The following is a 22207-nucleotide window of genomic DNA, read 5'->3' as shown; positions in this document are numbered from 1 at the left end:
GAAACTATTCCTAGGGTCAAATGGCTTAAGCCCTTACCATATGAGATCAATGTTAATGAGGCATCTACAACTATTACAGCTCTATTAGCATAAGAAATAGATAAAAGTGCCACCTTATTTGCAAACTATGAGGAAGCCAAGTTTATAACTACAATTGACTTGAAGAAAGCTTCTATGGTAAGAAAGAAGAATATACTTGTGAAGAAGCTAAAGGAGAGATTTGGCAAAGGGGGAGTAGGAGAAGAAGATGAAGAAGACGAAGAGGAAGAAAAAGTCCAAGCCCCTTTGGCCATCACTCAAGGATAAGGAGAAGGTGAGGAAGTTCATGAAGAAGGTGTCAAGGGATAAGAAGTTAAGGAAGCACCCAAGACTACTGAGAAGAAAAGAAAGGCTAAGGAGATTGAAGTGGAGAAACCAAAGAAGAAGCTTGTGAAAATTTCACAACAAAAGCCAATAGTACCTACTACCAGGTCTAGCATAAGGACAACCACTAAGCAAGTCAAGGTTGCTAAGAAACCTAAAGGAAAGAGGAATATTACTTTAATAAAGCTGAGGAAGTCAACCAAAAATATATATTTAAGGATGAAATACACTCTAGTGGCCGAGTCAAATGAGGAGAAGATATAATTTGATGACATAAGTTAATTCAAGGTGGTGATTCATAGTCCCTCCTTTGACTTATATCATTTATGTGACAATATAAAATCAAATGCAAATTTATCTAGTTTTGCACACATATATTTTGATAAGTTAGTTAAAGTTGAACAATATACTGTTGAGGAAGTCATAGATGTGATGATGGCTATATTCAAATAAACTCCTATTGAGATTGCCAACTCACTGCCTAAAATTTTATATGACTAAGTTGAGCATAAATGGAAATATAGTTTACACATAGAGAGATAAATCAGGGAATCCAATCTAGCCTAATTAATGCTAGAATTGGATAAGAGGATGATTACTAAAGCCATGGAAAAGTACAAAACAAAATTTGCCCCCAAATATTGTTTTACTTCAAATACATTGCAAAAGAAAAAATAATAATAACTAAATTAAATCTACTATCTCCTATCCATAGCATTTAACTATAAAAAAATATTAAAAATCTCTAACACTAACCTAACCATCACATAATCCTTCTTACCTACTAACCTATCAATTTAATTTATAAGAACTAGAAAACTCATCTTTATCTCCCTAATTAACAAAATAATAAACCTCATTACTAATTCCTATTCCACACTAAAATTTTATAACACTACCTATATTAAATACTAATTAAATTATTTCAACCCTTATTCATTTCCTAAACACATCCCCCAAGGGTTTTTGGAGTGCCCTCCAAGTCTAGGCACACTACCCAAGACCTAGAATTCATAGCCCAACATCTGCCCAAGGTGGCACACTTGTGGGAAAGAAAAACATAAGGTAAGTTAAAGAAAAAAAGTGGAAGGGCATTTACAATATAATGTTGCATACTTTATTTTAAAGTTTAAACTTGCCCACTCATTCGCTCAAGTTAATACCCAAGTCTATACTAAATGGTGAGGTGAAATGTAGTATTGTTTCCAATTTATGGGAGAGGAGGTGTATTTTGGGGAGAGGAGTAAGCAAGTGGGGTGGGTAGGTGGGACTTTAGGAAAGTGGGTAGCTTATGACATAGTTTTAAATTTATGTTTATTATTATTCTTCAACAACCATAAGCCCTATGTGGATTTCATGGAGGGTCAGGGGATGGGTGTTGTGGGGTCTACTCATCCCTACGCAAAGTTTATTTTTCTTTAAATGATTAAACTAAATGCCATAAAGGCACGTTATTTGAATATTGATTTATAAGGAGGTGTATGCCCAAGTGGGTAATTATATGCTATTATTATATTGACTATGGAAATTAGAAGTGGTATGGGAGGGATTTAATTAGCTCCCATACAATTTCTAAAGAACTGTAGGGTATCATTGGGAAGAAATTTAGGTAAAATTTTCAAATGATAAAAGGTTATATGGGTATATTTCCAACTTCCTTAATAATGAAATTAGGTTGTGATATTGTGATCAAGATTTAACTGTGTGATTTTGAGTCAAACACATTGAACCATGTTTCATGAGTAGTGATTCAACATGAATCCATCTCCCATGAGAATAAATAGAACACTTAGCACTCAAGGTATTGTTGATAGCTCTGAAGCACTAAGACTTCTTGGGAGGTCAACCATCCTAGTACTACTCCAACATGAGCACACTAACTATGAAGTTTCCTCTAAGGTTAAACCCAAAGCTTGTAACCCCATTTGAAAAACCTTCACCTAGTTTTTTGACTTGTGAACCATTCATTAGAAATTCCCTTAAGTTCATCAATTGATAAGTAGGAGATAATCTCCACAACAAGTCAAATTGTGATATTGCTATCAGGATTTAAATGTGTGATTTTGAGTCAAACTCATTAACCCGTGTTTTTTGAGTAGTGATTAAAAATCAATCAATCTCTTATGAGAATAAATGGAACACTTACCACTCATTTGATCTAGGAGATGCTCATACAGGTGAAGCACCATGACTTCTCAGGAGGTCACCCATCCCAGTACTAATCCAAACTAAAGCGTGCTTAACTACAAAGTTTCCTCCCTGGTTAAACACAAAGCTTGCAACCCCATTTGTAAAACCTTCACAAATTGTTGTGCCTTATGAATCATTCATTACAAATCCCCTTAGGCTTATCAATTGACAAGGAGATAATTTCCATAACAAGTCAAATTTTAATATTGCTATCAGGATTTATCTGTGTGATTTTGAGTCAAACTCATTGACCCATCTTTCATGAGATGTGATTCAACATGAATCCATCTCTCATGAGAATAAATGGAACACTTAGCACTCACTGGATCTACGTGGTTCTCATAGGGTTGAAGCACTAGGACAGGGAGGTCACCCATCCCAATACTACTCAAGCCTGAGCATGGTTAACTATAGATTTTCCTCCATAGTTAAACCCAAAGCTTGCAACCCCATTTTCAAAATGTTAATCAGGTGTTTTTCCTTATGAACCATTCATTATAAATCACCTTAAGCTCATCAAATGATAAGTAGGAGATAATTTGTACAACATTTCAAATTGTGATATTGCTATTAGGATTTAATTGTGTAATTTTGAGCAAAACTCATTGACCCATGTTTTATGAGTAGTGATTCAACATGAATCCATCTCTCATGAGAATGAATGGAACACCTAGCACTCATTTGATCTAGGTGATCCTCATAGGGATGAAGCACCAGGAGTTCTCAAGAGGTCACCCATTGTAGTACTACTGTAGCCTGAGCACACTTAACTACAAAGTTTCCTCCATGGTTAAACCAAAAGCTTGCAACCAAATTTTCAAAACCTTCACCCAATGTTGTTCCTTATGAGCCATTCATTAGAAATACACTTAAGATCATCAATTAATAAGTAGGAAATAATTTCTAGAGCAAGTCAAATTTTGATATGGCTATTAGGATTTAAATATTTCATTTTGAGCCAAACTCATTTACCCATGTTTCATGAGTAGTGATTTAACATGAATCCATCTCTCATGAGAATAAATTTAATACTTAGTACTCATTGGATCTAGGTGATACTCTGATAGGTGATACTCTAGTGACATTCAGTACAGAGAAAATAGACTTCAAACATGCCCTAAGGGCTTACAATAGCATAAATTTGGAGATAATTTCTCCTTTTAGTACCCCCTCTCAAACTCCACTCCAAATTGCCTTTTACAATGCCAGAAATGTCCTTAAAAGACCCCGAAGGGTTAAGGATTAGGAATACATTCTAGAAATTGCTAGTAGGTATCCACTAACCAAATAGAAGGCTCTAGAAGCTGCATTAGAAGTTGGTGCAAATATAGAAGAATCCAAAAATGATAACCGAACTTCTGGGAGGCATAACTTTTGAACTGTAGCTCTGATTGACGAATTGTTTACATTTTTGAAAAGTTGTTGAAGTGCTCTATAGCCCTATGGACCAGCTTTTTTCATCCCCCATTTCTTGTCCTTGTTAAAGGTCATTTAATGCCCCTAATCTAACTTTGAAGCATTGTTAGGATGTCTCTAGAAACCAAAAAACTACAATAACTTTCAAACCATGGGGCCTTTTGTCCTGATTCTTTTTTTGGAATACTCTAAATTAAAATTACATTCATCTGACCAATTTATACCTTCTAGTTCACCAAAATGATGGCTCAATTACATACTCCTATTTTTTTGGCATTTACACATATCCCAAGGTGTTCAAATACTCTATCCTAGAACACTGATAGTGGAACTGTGAGAGTTGGAACCTTTATTTGACCCAAATGGGTATCCAAAAATGAAAACACATGAAATAGAAACTAAGTATAGATACATTTTTTTGGTTGACACAGGATTGCCCTTACACCTCTGGATGCTCCTGCATCATACTCACAGGGTTGAAGAACTAGAACTTCTTGGGAAGTCACCCATCCCACTACTACTCTAGCCAATCCATCATGTGACCTAACTTATGTAATTAGGGTTTTTCCTTTTTAGGATAATGTGATTCTTTCTAAATGAGGCTTCAAGTGATTAAATAGATCCAAAGATTCATATCCATTCAACACATTAAAAAAAAATCTCTAATAACTTATTGGTGGGGAAAACTCAATTGAAATAATAAAGTGTTTCATCAATATTCCACAAGGGATAAACATAGTCAAAGGGATGAAAATTTGTTGGAGTTAACTTCAACATATGAGGACATGGAATACTTCATAATCCTTATCATGATGTTTATTTTATAGAGTGGGAACCTTCATGCATGTTCTTGTGCTCTTACTAGTAATGACTTTGAGTACTCTTACAAAATGTAAAGAAGATTGAGATTCCATGTCACAAAGTTTTGTAGTGCAATAGTTCAAGTGGTCATCAAGACATCACCTATCTTGAGCTCGTTAGACAAATACAATATGTTTAGTTTCCTATACTCAACATTTCAATAATAATTTGGGAATTTCAAATTCTTGAACATGTTAAAGGCTAAGTTTTCTTAGTATTTTCCAAATCTACATAGTTTCACAATTATCGAGCAAATGGCATGTCAGATTCAAGAGAAGGGCAGCTATTCATGCATCCTATTCTATCACTAAGGCCACTCTTGGCCCTTTGGATCTACATGAGCATGCTCCTCTGCATCAACTTGACAACTCACCCCATTTGTAAAGAGACAAAGAGAGGAGCAAAGCTCTACGATGGAAAGAAGATGAAGGGGGCTAGACAAGGTAGGAGAAAGTAGAAGCAAAAGGATTATGAGATATTTTTTGGTGGCCTGGATAAAGATGCTATTGAGGAAGATCATGGAAAGGTCTTTAGCACAATGGGTGATATTTTCGAGGTCCATCTTATGATGAATCCTCAAAATCATAAAAACAAGGGACTTGCACTCATTTGATATGCTTATGTTGAACATGCCAAGTGCACCTATTCAAAGTTAAAAAAATCTATAGGTAAAGGGAAAGTTTTGTGGGATCTCTCTAGCTCAAGATAATGATACCCTTTTTGTAAGGAATGTGAAAAAAATAAACTTGTTCTACCATCTTGAGTGAGTGAACCAGTCCATACAAAAGTTTCCACATTACTAGTGTTTAAACCAACAGAGGAATAACCCACATGAGCCACTGAGGCATGATTTTTTCAAGAGAAAGCTTCAGATCTTGTAGGCATTAACACCATTATTAATCTTTTCATTTAAAAATTTATTCCCATATGCATAAAGTAGGGGAAAACCTCTATATTTTAATACTAAACCACTCATAGCTTAAGTATCTTTAAAAAAAATTGTCTTTAGGAGGCAAATCTCATGCCTATGGGACTTAGATTGCTAGTTGCACATGACTAAAACCAAAATTTTCAAACAAGCCATTGAGCTGACAAGGAGGAGGATGATGTCATAAAGTACCATGTGGTGTCAAATGACACACTAACAATGAAAACCATTCAGTTAGTGGAAATAGTTCCAAAGATGTGATAAGGTCAAATATAACTACATCACAATTTCGTAGAATTAAATTTTAAGTTTAGAAAGTTTCCCTAGCCACGCGAAAATCATCATTTTGTATGATTTCACAACCTAACAATAACTAAGGTACAAGGATTTTGAAGTCACAAGATAGAGTTATTTTCTAGGTCATGTGGCTAAGAAGGTGGTTAGGGGTTAAGCCTACAAACTTGCGAGAATATGACACATGGTGATACCTTTTGACTATGGAATAGTGAGGTGGTGATGATAGAGTAAGTCTAACCAATGAGGAGCTAACACATGGTGGCTACATGGAGGTCAATTGAGGTTTGACCTAAATTTAGAAAAGGGGCAAATTATGAAATGGAGAAAATTATTTATTTATTGATTTTTCTTTCAATTTTTTACATGCATCTTTGATTTGAAAATTTTAATGAGTTTAGAGATTTTCTATAGTTTTAAACTATAGCATATTTTTATTTTTTATTTTACTGCTCTATTCATGAGTTGGGCCTAGAGATTTCAAATACATGCCAGAGGGGTATTTTTTATGCCAAATGCATAGAGTAGTATAGTGTTGGAATAAGGAGAAGATAAGATATCCAAATATGCAGTCAGAAAATGCATAGAAATTTACTAGTAAGAGCTATAGGAAAAAAATTTTAATGGGAGATATTCTTAGAAGAATAAGAAATTTTCAAGATGGAGCATCAAATTTAGTTACAAAGTAGACATTGAAGTTTGTTGGATCCATATTTGGGAGAAAACATTTCTAAGAGCTTCATTTTGCATCTAGAGATCATTTAGCTCATTTTTTTTGCCCTTGTTCTAATATTAGATCAAGCATCTTAATCAGTTACATATTTCTATAATTCTGAAGATCTTGTCATGAATTCTTCAACAACAAGGAAAAGATCTAGTTTTTAGTTACAAAAAGAGGGTAGAGAGAAGGTCCACATCAATAAATGGAAGAGTTTCAAGTGGAAAAATGATAGCATGTGATCTAATTTAGTAATTCTTCATGTCTTTATATTCTCTTCTCGTCTCTTTCTTTATGGTTGGTTCTAGTTCTTGGATATTCACTATTGTCATACCACAAGGACGGTTCCAATTTGATTGAAATTTCTTTCATTGATGTGATTCCACCATTCTTCATCATTTCTCTCATGTACTGAACAAAAAATAATGATACACAATGATAGTTCTAGTCTATTCAACAATTTTATATTTCAATTTCATGCATCCTTTATGTATTTTTTCAAGGAAATGAATAAAAGTATAGCAACAAATTTCATCTTCAGTTTAAATCTTGTCTCATATTCATGAAGTTTGTAACCTTTTGTATGTTGTGAAAAAAGAGTATAAAACTTAGTTGCATCCTATTTTGGGTTGTATGTGTTGATATAGTTTTCTTTTGATTCAAGGAGTCATGTAAATGCTTAGTTTATCATTATAGGATTGTATATTTCATAAAGGGTTAGGTTGAATATGAGATCTAGAAATGATGTAGATGTTTGATTCACAAGGTGAATAGATAGATCTAAAAGTTGCAATACATGAAATGTATTAATGTCTTTCAAGGATGATGTTTTGTGGAATTTCCCAAGCATTGATCATCTATAGGATCTATGTATTCTTTTGTTCATTTCTTGTATTGATCAAATAAGTAAGATTGACAAATGAGTGTCAACATACTTAACCATCTTCACTATACATATTGAGTATACAATGGAAGCCAAGCCAGAACTCCAACACATGCTGAGTTACAAATAGTGCCAAGTAGATCAGAAGACAGTATGTGCTGAGCAAAGCAGAAGTCCAATGTCTACCAAACATAGGAAGTTAATAGGTATCGAGTAACATATGAAGTTAATAGGTGTCGAGTAACATAGGAAGTTAAAAGGTGTTGAGTAACACAGGAAGGTGCCAAGTAACACATGAATTCTATAGGTACTGAGTGACACGACAATTCTATAAGATCTAAGTAACCAGGAAACATAGTGGATGCTGAGCAATCTAGGATAGATGGTGCCAAGCATCAGTATTACTTCATGTGCCAAGCAATCCAAGGTTAGCATGAAAGTTTGTGCAATCACAAACCATGATGTGAAATAGTTATACATGAATCATGATAGGATAAAAGGATAAGATCAAATCCCCCCAACCACCTATGCAGTCTTCATGCAGCCAATCACAAAATTAGAGACTGCATGAAGCCAATGGGTTAATTTCAAGGGTTTGAGCAAGAACACTTGAATCGATGATGCATAATGAACCACTAATCTTTATAAGGGAGTCTTGATGCCATTGAAAAAGTGGAAGAGAGTTGGAAGAAGAAGAAACATTAGATCCTATTATAAAGGTCATTGCAAAACATTGGTGTCAAATATTTAGTGGAAAGGATGACATTTACACATCTAGTTGATTAGAACAAAACAAGGAACACAATCAACAGATCAGATCTAGTAGAGATCAGTGATAGAAGAGTAGATCAAGTACTTGAGATCAGCATTAGAGATTGCATTAGATCAGGTGTATTATTCTAATACTCTCTCACAATTGTATTAGGAATTTGGAAATCCTATTGAGTTAGGTGGGTTTAACAGCTCTATGTAAATCATTTAATAGGGTGGCATTCTAAGTTGAATGTTCTTAAGTCCTCTAATAGGGAACACTCCTAATAGGGTGTAGAAATCCTTTAATAGGGTCACATTTAATAGTGTATTGTACCCTTTAATAGGGCATGCCTTTAACAGGGAAAACCATCGGAAGTGGTTGAAACCAATTGCTGCAGTAATTTTGTGGGTATCATCCTCACCCCAATTTTACATTCTTATTTCTGGAGGGTTTCTGGGTCACCAAAATCTCAAGTGTTATGCAGTGATGCATGTTTTCTTATCATGATTGTTTAATGTTTATATGCATGCATGCTAATTTTAGTTATATGTTATTAATGATTTAAAACATGTAAAAAGGTGAGTACTTTTGTATAGATGTGCATCTTGTTCTACACAAGGTAGAGGAAGCTAGAGAGGAATTAAAAAAATCCTTAAAAAGAAGGAACGAAGTAGATATAGCCAAAAATGATATTCAATACAAGGAGATTAACACCACACATATTTGCCAAAGGAGATTCCAAAGAATTTGATGCAGCAATAGCAGAACTAATGAAGAAAAATAGAGTTCAAGTAGAAGAGATAAGAACTCTTAAGATGGAGCATGAATAATAGGCCATGATGCTACATGTAATCACTGAGAAAAAGAAAAGAGTAGTTGAGGATAGAGTCATGATGGAAGATGACAAAAGATATCTTGCAAATAGACTTGAAGAAAAATGTACTAAATTAACAAGGATCTCAAACATGCGGATGGATACACTTGGCCAATTGATGAATCTTCATCATGAACTCAATATGAAAGATATTGAGATCTCTACTTTGAGGATGCAAAATGAACAACTGTAGAATGAATTGAAGAGAGAAAAAGAAACAAAAGAGAATATCAACAAGTCAAGTAAAGCTATCAAGTACTTTGAACAGTTACTGAAATCCCCAAGATCAGCCCATGATACATTAGGACTTGGATACAATAGCACTAAAGTTGGTGAATCATTAAAGAGTACTGAGAAAAGGAGTGACAAAGGTAAGGATCCTAAACCCACTTTTCATTACCATAATAAAAAGGGGCATATTACTAATGTTTGCAGAAGTAGAAGGATCAATCAGCCAAACATACCCAAAAGCAAGGGTTACTATCACAAGTGCAACATGCAAGGTCACATGACACAAGACTGTAGGTCTAAAGTCATAAGGACACAAACATTTGATGGAAATTGCCACAATTTCGAGAAGTATGGACATAGAGCCTTTGAGTGTAGATCAAAGCCTATGTGGACACCAAATTAGCATGTAAGGATTGACAACTATCTACACCATTAGAATTGGGACTACAATACAAGGAAAAGTTGTCACTATTGTCAAGAATATGGACATATACCCTAGAACTACATAAGAACACACTTCAAAGGGAACTATAAAAGATGGTTGAACCAAACTACTTGTTTCAGTTGCTTAAAAACTAGACATGCTAGCAGAAATTGTCCAACAAAGGCCAAAGCACCCAAGACTAAAGTAAATAAGGGAAAAGAAAAATTTGATGAGGAACACATCAAAATATACATGAAGAATACATGGCAAAAAAAAGATGGACCAAGTACATCCAATGGAAGGGTCACTTCACCCAAGAGGTCAAGTGATCATATCTCATCCAACTAGTCACAAAATGAGCCTATGGGGCTGATACATATAAGGAAATATCATACATTAGCCCTAAAAAGAGAAGAAGCACTGCAAACTATAAATTTGCATGAGTTAAAATGCCAAAAAAAAATTTGAATGATGATGCTGAGTTTTCTTTGGTTGTCCAGTGAAACTACTTTAGAAGCTGAGTGAAAAAGCCAAGTAAAAGCAGGGCAAAGCCTGTTAGTGGTTTTCAAGTTATTAACAAAGTTAGTAAATGCTGAGTGAGAATGGCTGCCAAGTAAAATGGAATGGATTCCAAGTTGAGAACCTTTGGAAGCCAAGTGACAGGTGAAGGTACAAGAATGCATTAAATGCAAGGTTTTTGAGCTTCTTAAAGGTGAAAATTGATTCATTTTGAGCCATTCAAATGAAGAGAGATTACTAGGAGCACGACTGAGAAATTTTTGAGTATTCAACTAGCAATTTGTAGTGATTTAGAATCAACCCAAGCTATTTCAAGCATTTAACTAGGTATTTTGTTCATGTGCCGAGTTGTATAGTTTGTGAAGTTTAATTTAAATGTCAAACCCTAATTTGGTTTAAAATGGCATCTAGTTCAAAGTTCACCAAAGGGAAGGAAATTCATGAGATTTAGCTTGTTAGTAACAAGTTTAAACAACTTAAGTTTAGGCCCATACTAGAGGTAACATACAAAAATGATTCCACAAGTGCATTGTCTATGATTCTAGAAAAAGTTTTTATGGTTCAGGATGTACATAAGTGTTACAACTATAAGATTGGAGCCATAGAAGATCGAGAAATCTTCAACACCTATGATAAACTCTATGATAATGGTATATTAAAAGATGAGTTTTCAATTGTAGAAAAGAAGGGTTTAACCAAAGCCCTAGTTTTTCCAATCATATTCAAAACTAAGTGGATACGCATAGTACTTAGCAGAATTCATGATGGATCATTCTAGCCAGAGAAAGGACTAGTTAAAATTACTAAGAAGATGGTTCATAGGGTCATAGGTTTTCCAACCATAGATCAGCCAAAGACATTGAGAAGTGATAAGAAGGAAACGATAGAGAAAAACACAAGAGCAAAGTGGAACAATAGAGGCATGACCATAGACACCATAACTGATCCCCTTCTAGACTTTGCTATAAGGATCATATCACATAAGTTTTATTAATCTAGCAGGTTGAATAGTGTACCCTACATAGAAGTGGATGTGGCATATAAGGTTATAAAGAAAGACCACACCTATGACCTTGCAGAGCTCATGTTGTAGCAGATAAATGAAAATCTTTGGGCAATTAGAAAGTCTAAGGGAGCACAATGCAAATTTGGGTCAGCATTGGTATGCATGTTCTTTTATGTGATGAAGGAATTTCCTTCATTTGACAAAGTCAACTAGAGTCAGAATAAAACAATTGTTGATCAAGTAAATGATTTTATTACACAAATGGGAGATAGCTTTGATGATCAAATGAGTATCTTTTTTGATGATTTCAAGAATGTAATGAAGAAAAGAATGAGGATACCAGTCTCATTGGTGAATCAAATTGAGAATGGCATATGCTTTCTTGTTGACATTGATTATACTTACATCCAAGCAGTCCTTCCAAGAGTAAGATCACCCAGACCATTGGGATATGAGCTTGATGTTGACCAACCTTCAGTAGCCATCACAACACTACTTGTAGAGGAGATGGATAATAATACAAAGCCATTTGGAACTTATGACACTATCAGATCAAGAGTTGTTACAAAACTCAAGACAACCAAAATACTCAAGAAGAAGGACAAACTAGTAAAGAAAATAAAGAAGAAATTTGGTGTTGAAGAAACAAGTGTAGTAAGAGAACTAGAAGAAATTAATGAAGATGAAGAAGAAGGTGATGATGAGAAAGATGGAATGAGCCAGAAAAAGGGCCACTTGAATTAACACAAGGCTAAGGTGAAGACAAAGATGAGAATGCCGAGGAAGAAGAAGCCAAGGAAGCACCCATCAAAGGTAAGGCTATCAAAAGGAAGGAAAAGACACCTCCTACTTCTCAACCTACATCAAAGAAAGTTTTCATGCCAACACCCAAGAAGCCAACAACTAGAGCTACAACAAGGGCCTCCACACAAAAATCCAAAGAGGAAGCTACAAAGAAGAAGAAGACAGCCAAGAAGGCATAGGAAGAGCCAAGAAAAACAAAAAGATATGTGGCTCAACCTAATACTGATGAGGAAGATCAATCTAAAAAGGTGAGTCATCCTCCTAAGTCTTCAGTTGATACCTTATGTGAAAAGATCAAGAATGGAGACTTAAGTGACATGGAAAAGATTTAATTCAATAAGTTTACTAAAGAGCAACAAAACAGGATAGAAGAATTAGTCTATGCAATGATGGCACAGTTCAAGTATACACCTCTTGAACTAGATGGACAGTTGCCAAAGGAATTGTCTAAAATTGTAGAGGACATATGACATTTTTGTTTGAAAATGGAGAAGGAGATGAAAGAATCAACCCTAGCAAACATACTGCATGGTTTGATAAGGGAACAAATAACTAAAGTAGTCAAAAGGCATAATAAAAGGTTTACACCTAAGTATAGGGAATTTTCCATACTTTAGAATAAAATAGAAGTTGTACAGAGAACCACAAGATCATGGAAGAATTTATATAAGAAAATTGAAGATGTCCTTGAAGAAGAATGCAAAGAAGAAGCTACTACTAAGCCAAAAGAGAGAAGAAAGAGGAGACAAGAGAAGAAAAAAGTAGAGAAAAAGGTAGAAAATTAGGAAAACAAGGAAGAAAAAGAGGAGGAAGGAAAAGATGAAGACAGAGGTACTGATGGGCAGCAAGAAAAAAGTGTGCAAGACACATAACTACCACCTTCTAGTCCTCCTCACTCTACTACTACACCTACAGAAATCATAAAGATTAAGGATGTTGTTGATAGCTCAATTCAAAACATTAATCCAATAACTACAGAGGATCTCACTAAGATCCTTGGCCAAACAACTATTCAAGCACAATTGTGTACAAGTCCCATATTGGTCAGTGTAGATGAGCTCTAAAAGTTAGTAGATAAAATCAAAGATGCCAAGGTGTCACCATGAGAACCACCTCAAATCACTCAAATTAATAGACTTTCATTTCTACCATCTACATAACAACCAAGAATAAACATTGAAGCTCATCAGGAGCCAAGTGCAATAGTAGGGTAAGTCATAGATACAAGTATAACAATACAGATAGTGAGTACACCCCTAGCAGCAGTGGCATAAGAAGAGGATAGCGAAGAAACATAGGATAAGGAGGAGTCTGCAATACAAACTTTGGTTGAATTGCCAAAAACAAGAACTCCTAGCAAACCTATTTAGAAGCCGAGTACTGACATGTTGACCTTACAAGTCAGGACACCAAACTAAAGTTCTACTAGGGTAGCCAGGACCATTCATTATGGTATTCCTAAGCTTGATGAAGAAATTCAAAAACCCTATTATGATTCAAGCACTTTAACTGAGGAAAAGATGAATGAGATACAAAGTTCATTGGACAAGAGAAGGAGGCAAGAGGCATTGAGGAAAGAGTTCAAATATAAGAAGACAATGAATGAGATCAAAGATATATTCATGGATGCCTTCAGCCTACAACCTCCAGATTCAAGTAGGCCAATCCTTGAGCAACAATCTGATATAGTTGACCAAGTAAATAATGAAGACCATGATACAAATGTAAAACTCATGGAATGGTTAGAAAAGAAGTTTCTTGGCAAGGTCAACCAAAAGATAGATAATGGAATTATTTTGGGATAGGTTGACCTAGCCAAGGAATTGGATAAGGTAAAGATTGTACTAGGGAACATCTTTTCCCTTTACATCAAATTGTGTTATTTTTCTAGGTTCACACAAGAAATAAATCCTAAAATTTTGAATCTTGAGAGAAAACTAAAGCTCTCCAGTATGCAACTACCCTCAAATATTGCACACAGTGAGAAGTATTTTACTCAAACACTTCACACTTAGAGGTAATTAGCTGCATTATCAAAAGAAGAGGCCACTATTAAAGAAAAATTGATGCAAATTCAAGCCTCAATTACTCCTCATTTGGAAGTCTTACACAAGGAGAAAATTTATACTGAAGTAGTCCTAAAAAAGGATCCAAATATTTCTACACATGAAGGACTTGTAGATCTAGCAACAGAGCTTGCAATCCAACACAAGTCATTGGATATTGCATTGAATAACTGGGATACAACTATCAAAATACTTCTTGAGGTTAATAAAGTATTTTTGACCAAGCATGGCATTAATATTTAGAACCCTTTGACATCAGTGTCAAAAAGTGGGAGATAATGTAGGAGATAATATTCTAAGGGGGAGATATATCAAAGGAGGAGAAATGCATATAGCAAGAAGATAAGGAGATAATAGGATCAGAAGGAAAGAATAGGACATAAATAGAGAACATCAGGCACAATGGCACAAGATATCAGAATTCATGACATGATAAGGCATAATCAACTTAGGAGGAGTCATAAGGTATATTTTTGTTTACAATATCTTTTTGAAATTTTTTATGTGAATTAAGAAACTGAAGAATGCACACACAAGGATTGGATCATGAATGATCAGTTAAATGTTTTGACAAAGGGGGAGATTGTTGATCAAATAAGTAAGATTGACAAATGAGTGTCAACACGCTTAACCATCTTCACTATACATGCTGAGTATACAATGGAAGCTGAGCCAGAACTCTAAGATATGCCACGTTACAAATAGTGCATATTAGATCAGAAGACAGTATGTGCTGAGCAAAGCATAAGTCCAATGTGTTTCAAACACAGGAAGTTAATAGGTGTTGAGTAACATAGGAAGTTAATAGGTGCCAAGTAACACAAGAAGTTAATAGGTGTTGAGTAACACAAGAAGGTGCCGAGTAACACAACAATTCTATAGGTGCCAAGTGACATAGTAATTCTATAGGAGCCGAGTAACCAGGGAACATAGTGGATGTCGAGCAATCCAGGATAGATGGTGCCAAGCATTAGTATGAAAGTTTGTGCAATCACAAACCATGATGTGAAATGGTCATGCATGACTCATGATAGGATAAAAGGATAAGATCAAATCCTCCCAACCACCTATGCAATCTTCATGCATCCAATCAAAAAATTAGAGACAGCATGTAGCCAATGGGTGAATTTCAAGGGTTTGAGTGGGAACACTTGAATCAAGGATGCATAACGAACCACTAATCTTTATAAGGGAGTTTTGATTCTATTAAAAAAGTGGAAGAGAGTTGGAAGAAGAAGAAAAAGAAGAGCCTATTATAAAGGTCACTGCAGAACATTGGTATCAAAGATTTAGTGGAAAGGATAACATTTACACATCTAGTTGATTAGAATAGAACAAGGAACACAATTAGTAGATTAGATCTAGTAGAGATCAGTGATAGAAGAGCAGATCAAGTACCTAAGATTAGCATTAGAGATTGCATTAGATCAGGTGTATTATTCTAATACTCTCTCACAATTGTATTAGGAATTTGGAAATCCTATTGAGTTAGGTGGGTTTAAGAGCTCTTTGTAAATCCTTTAACATGGTGGCATTCTAAGTTGAATGTTCTTAAGTCCTCTAACAGGGTACACTCCTAACAAGGTGTAGAAATCCTTTAACAAGGTCACATTTAACAATTTTTTGTAGCCTTTAACAGGGCAAACCATAAGAAATGGTTGAAATCAATTGTTGTAGTAATTTTGCGGGTATCATCCCCACCCCAGTTTTACCTTCTTATTCCTAGAGGGTTTCTAGGTCAACCAAATCTCAAGTATTATGTGGTGATGCATGTTTGCTTCCCATGATTGTTTAATATTTATATGCATGCATGTTAATTTCAGTTATATGTTATTAAGGATTTAAAACATTTAAAAAAGTCAATAGTTCTAATTCCCCCCCCCCCTCTCAGAAGCACTCTTTCCATTAAGACATTCTAACATCTTGGTGATGTTGAAATCAATTTATAATCACAATCCTTTTCCCTTTATATTTAGGAGCTGAAAAGAGTTTCCCTCACTTAGCTTATCTAGTTCATATGTCATGATTGTAGATATTTCATATCTATGTTGTTTGCATAAGCATAGAAGATTGAAGGGTATTATCTACTTTATAGGATTAAGTTGTATTCTATGATACTGGTATCATATGAAGAATCTATGGTTCATCCAACTAGGCCTTGTAGAGCCTAAAGAAGAAGGAGTACAACCTTATAGATGGCCCTAGTTTCTAATGGGTATGTTGTAGATGGGAATTAGCTTCCCTTAGATCTATTTTGTTCTCATCATTAGGTTTTTGAAACATGTGATTTTGAAGCACTAACAAAATAATGACTATGTTGGGGGCAAGGTTGCAACAAGCCTTGTTAAAAAGACAAGAATTTATGGTGTAAATTGAATTTCTCAGTCCCATATTTCAGGATGGTTTCTCCCATTTGAGTCACCAACAAAATGTTGAAATCTAACTAAATAGATCATTACTAAAGAAAGGAGATTGCTGATAAAAAATGTTTTCAATCATTTTTTTGTCACTAATGTCAAACCTATTATTTGCTAGAATGACAACTACTTATAAGATCCAAGTCCTATCACTTTAGTTCATTAATGAAGAGGATTTAATTAATAAGATGTAACAAAAGCGCCTAAGGGAAAGGTTGAGTTTTGATTTTGTAATGAAGTACAAGGATCAGTTAAGACAATGGTAAAATGATGTATTGACAATACACTTGAAGATACAGAGGATGACTACACTTAGACAACTCTAGATGAAAAAGTTATAACAAAACTGTCTACAAAGCTTGACTAAATTCATTAGTGGGTGTTGAGCATGTTGGTTCATGTCGAGTAGATTATCTAGTAAGTACTAAAAAATGCAAAATCTAGTCTATGATGAGTGAAACAAAATGTGCTGAGCAAGTTCAGGTGTCAAGCTAGATAAAATGTATTACGGGTGAAAGCACAAACCTATGTCACCATTTGTGATATTTGGAGGGTTTATGACCGAAATAGTTTCGGCCGTAATGGTTATGGCCAAACAAGTTTTAGTCGTACATATGTGGCAAGTTTCTCCGTTAATGTGGCATGCACAGTTATAGCCGAAACACTTTTGGCTGAAACGGTTTCGACTGTAACCCCCATATTTCAAATGACTCAAAATATCATAAAAATAGCCAAAAAGTGATTGATGATAATTTTATACATTGGGGGGTTACGGCCGAAACCCTTTCGGCCGAAACTACCTATGTGGCATCCTAGGTGGCAGCCACTAAAGCAAAAATAAGAACTTCTACAAACTTCTCACTTTGAAGGCCAATTTGACTTACTAAATTGAAGTTTCTTTTAAAACTAAAAATATAGTTTTGTAGGTCTCGGAGTCAAGATTATGATTATATAATTTTTTTAAAATTTTGATTATGGATAATATGTTATAACTTGAAAATAGTATAAGTAGGTATTTTAAGATTTAGGAAGATGTCTATTCAAAAATAAGAAAAAAAAGGTAAATCATGTTCAAAAATTATTGTTTTTTAATGTTGCACTAGAGGAGAGAGTCTTCTTCAAGAATATGTAATTTGTTTTAAAAAATATGTAGATTTGATGGAAAAAGTTTGACGGGAGAAAAAAATTGTCAATTTCTAATAACTTTGACTTTGACCAGTTATAACTTAAAAAATATTAGCTGAATTTCAATTTTTATTTTTTGGTGCACTAGGTATACATGTTGACTCTAACATATTCCAAAATAAGACCAAAATATGAACATTTTCATATATTTGTTTGACAGGAAAAAAATTCTATATTTTCAGCATTTAAAAGAAATTAAAAAATAGACTTTAAAAATTAAAAAATAGATAAAATTTTCACTCAATTTTTTTCAAAAAAATTATAGAAATAAACTATATCTAATTTTACACATTTCATTAGTTTTCATCATCTTCAAATTCTAAGCACAAATGCCACTTTTATATAATTAAAGTTGAAGACTTTAAATTCTGATATCACTTCTCCTTTATAAAAGGTGACATAGGTTTGTGCTTTTACCCTTACGTGTTGAGCATCCATAAAACTTAGTTAATGCCGAGTGAATCCATAGCAGGTACCAAATAACATAGTATGTGCCAAGCATCAAAAAGAAAATAGTGTCAAGATATTGTATTATTTGAAAAGTTAAAGATTCACTAGATATGAGCTAATAAGTTTGTTACCTTGAATTTTGTGAACTAGATGGAAGATAACAATGTTGATCTGGTGGCATAGAATTCCAAGTTAACCATTTTTAGGTTAATATAGGTGGATTCAAAAAGATGTTTCTAGAAGAAACAAGATAAGGGGAAGATACATCATTTCTTACCTAATCCATTCAAACCAAAAATTAGAGTAGGAAGATTAGAGCAGGAAAAGTATTCCAGAAAGCATCGAGAGGGAAGACTAGAGTACAAAGACTCTTCTTCAATAGGTGATTGCATTGGCACAATGAGCATGGAGACTCAAGGAAATAAAGCTCAAAAGGAGGACAAGCTATCAAAGCTACAGAGACTAAAAGCTAGGAAATTTTTTGAATTGAATTGAGATTTGAAATTTGTAAATTATGTTGTGAGTTATATCAGATCAAAAGCCCCTATTGTTACTCTCTATCAATTGTAGTAGTAAAGGAAAAATTCTATGGAATTAGGTTGGTTTAATAGCCATTTTGTAAATCCTTTAATAGGGTGACATTCCAAGTGAATGCTCTATTGTCCTTTAACCAAGCCCACTTCTAATAGGGTGGTTGAAATCCCTCAACTAGGTCACATTTAATAGTGTGTTTTGTAGCCTTTAATAGGGAAAACCTTTTATAGGGCATCACTTGAGAATAGTGAGAAAGGAGTAGCATGTTCCTAGTGGTTTTTCCCAAATTGGGTTTCCACGTAAATCACTATGTGATGTGTTGATTTTTCATGTCTTATGTTGATGTATCAGTAACTTGCTAAGAAGAATGTTTAGCTTGGATGCATGGTTAGTTTAAATGGGCTTTAAATTGGCTCACTATACTTAGTGAAAAAAAATTATTAGGAAATTTTGACCTTGAATAACTAATTCACACCCCCCTGCTCAGTTATTCTAAAGCATTTCTAACAATTGGTATTAGAGCCATTTCCTGATTTGGTTTAAAGGTACTAGAAGTAGAAAGATCAAGATGTCTAAGAGAGAAGTTCCCAAGCTCAATAGAGATAACTTCACTGCATGGAAAATTTTAATGAAGGTACACCTTGGATCAATAGTTGATAATGCACAAACCTCAATTGAAGTGGAACATGTTGCTCCAAAAGGTGTCCCTACTGCAAAAGATATGAAGAAAAATGAGCACAATCAAGCAATGCTAGAGATTGCCTTTTCCCTTAGCTATGTTGAATTTGATGACATCAAGCGATGTACCTCTATATTCAAGATGTGAGAAGCCTTTTCAAATATTTATGGAGGAGATCAGAATGTCCAAAGAGAAAAAAGAGAAAACCTTAGAGGAATGTTTGATGACATGAGAATGGAGAAAGGTGAGAACATTTCTCAATATGTCTCTAGAATAAAGGAAGTAGTAAGTGCAATAAGAAGTGTGATTGGCCATTTAGATGATGATACTATTATTAGAAAAGTCTTAAGAACCTTGCTACCCATCTATGCTATTAGAGTATCAGCCATCCAAGAGTTGAGATGCATACCAAGAAATAAACTAACTCTTGAAGGTATAGTGGGAAGACTTACTACATTTGAGCTATCCAACTTTGATAACTATAGACCTGAGAATCTTGAATCTACTTTCAAGGTCAAGCTATTGTTGAAAGACACTAAAGAGGTGAAACCAAGGAAGAAGAAAAGAAAGATAAAATATGCATCCAGTGACAACACCAGAGATGAAGAAGATGTGGAACAATTGGAAGCCTTGCTAGCAAGAAGATTTCATAGAGGCAAAGGTAAATTCAAATGTAAGCTACCTATCATTTTTTTTAATTGCAATGAAGTAGTACATATTACTACAAGGTGCACATAGAAAAAGAACTATAGAGAAGAGAACAAGTAAAAGAATAGAAGAGAAGATGATAGAAAAGATTACAAAGACAAAGGCAAAAAGTGCTACATTGTTGAAGAAGAGAATTTTGATGAAAACGATGATGAGGTAGTCTATGTAGCTATAGAGGATGAGTCAGATGAAGATGAGGCAACAACACTAGTAAATTATGTAAACAAGAATGAAAGGTGGATCATAGATAGTGGATGCTCACATCACATGACAAGAGACAAAAGTAAGTTTGTTACCTTAACTTAGTATGATGGATATAGTGTTAGATTTGGAAATGATGTTGTATGTCTAATCAAAGGAAAAGGTTCCATTAAGCTTACATAGAAAATTTCATGTGATAATGCATATTATGTTGAGGGATTGAATTATAATCTGCTAAGTGTGTCATAGTTAGGAAATGTAGGATGCAAAATAGAATTTGGGAACAAAGCTACCAAAATCTATGTTACTGATGGAAATCTGATAAGAAAAGGAGACCAAACTAGGAGTAATCTATTTTACCTAGATATGGAGGATGCAACCTATCTTATTGTAAGATTTGATGATGTGTGGCTATGGAATAAAAAGCTATGTCATGTCAACTTTGATAATTTCATTAGCATCAACAAAATGAAGAATGTCAGAGGTTTGTCTAAACTAAGGAAGCTTGATAATACAATTTGCAAACAATGTCAGTTAGGAAACATGACCAAGTCAAGTTTCAAAAGAAAAACCTAAACTTCCAAATAAGTATTAGAGTTATTCCATATTGATTTATGTGGCCCAATAGCAGTGCAAGGCTACAAAGGAGATAGATATATAATGTTGTTTGTTGATGACTACTCTAGGATGATGACTATCATATTATTAAAGAAAAAAATTGATGCTTTTTAAATGTTTAAGTGGTATTTGGCTAGGGTTGAGAAATAAATATGGAAGAGTCTGAAGTGCCTAAGATCACACAGAGGAGGAGAGTTCACATCAAAAGAATTTGAGACATTTTGCAATGATAAAGGACTTAAGAGACAAACATCAACACCTAGAACTCCCCCACATAATAGAATTGTAGAGAGGAGGAATAGATCAGTGATGGACTATGCCAAAATATTAATAATGAAGAAGAATGTTGCTTTAAATTAGTGGAGAGAAGCTATAAGTATAGCTTTCTACATCCTGAATTGAGTACAAATCAAGAAAGGTACAAATGCAAAACCTTTTGAATTATGGTATGTTCACTCATCCAATGTAAAACATTTCACAGTGTTTGGTTGTAAGTGCTATATTTTTAAAGCTTTTAGAAATGGCAAGTTTGATGCAAAAGGCGATGAAGATATATTTCTTGGATACTCCACTAGATGTAAAGCATACAAGTGTTTAACTATTAACACTAACAAAATTGTGGAGAGTGCAAATGTAAACTTCATCCATCAAGAAACAAAAAGAGTATAAGATCCTTTGTATACTTCTATGAAGGAATGCTTGTTGAATAAGAAGCTGCCAATCAAGTTGAGAATCAAAAATAAGTTTTAGTATCAACTAAGTCACAACTAGAGAATGTTGAGTTGCATTCAAAAACCAAATTGTAGAATGAAGATAATGCACATTCTAATTCTAAAATCATTACACATGAAAGAGATGTGCACAATGACTCTAAAGCTGAAAGACCTTACATGGAAACAAGGATAGAACCAAGGCTATTTGAGTATGTGAGAAGACATCACCCTACTAAAAAAATCATTGGTGATAAGAAATCTAGACTAATGACAAGAAACAAACTAAGAAATGAATCATTCCTATTGAGTAAGATTGAATCCAAAATAGTGAAAGATGCACTACAAGATGATGATTGGTACAAAGCTATGGA

The 22207-nt window shown here is 34.3% G+C and overlaps 1 pseudogene; it reads right to left on the bottom strand.

Moving 5' to 3' along the window:
• Positions 1–17447, bottom strand: part of LOC149580223 (auxin response factor 7-like) — a 137092-nt pseudogene extending 119645 nt beyond the window's left edge.
• Positions 17448–22207: the final 4760 nt, after the last annotated feature.

Source organism: Cupressus sempervirens, chromosome 1 (assembly GCF_028749045.1).
Source record: "Cupressus sempervirens isolate cs-2001-9-10 chromosome 1, ASM2874904v1, whole genome shotgun sequence".
In the NCBI taxonomy this organism is placed as follows: Eukaryota; Viridiplantae; Streptophyta; class Pinopsida; order Cupressales; family Cupressaceae; genus Cupressus; species Cupressus sempervirens.
This window is presented reverse-complemented; position numbering and strand designations above follow the sequence as displayed.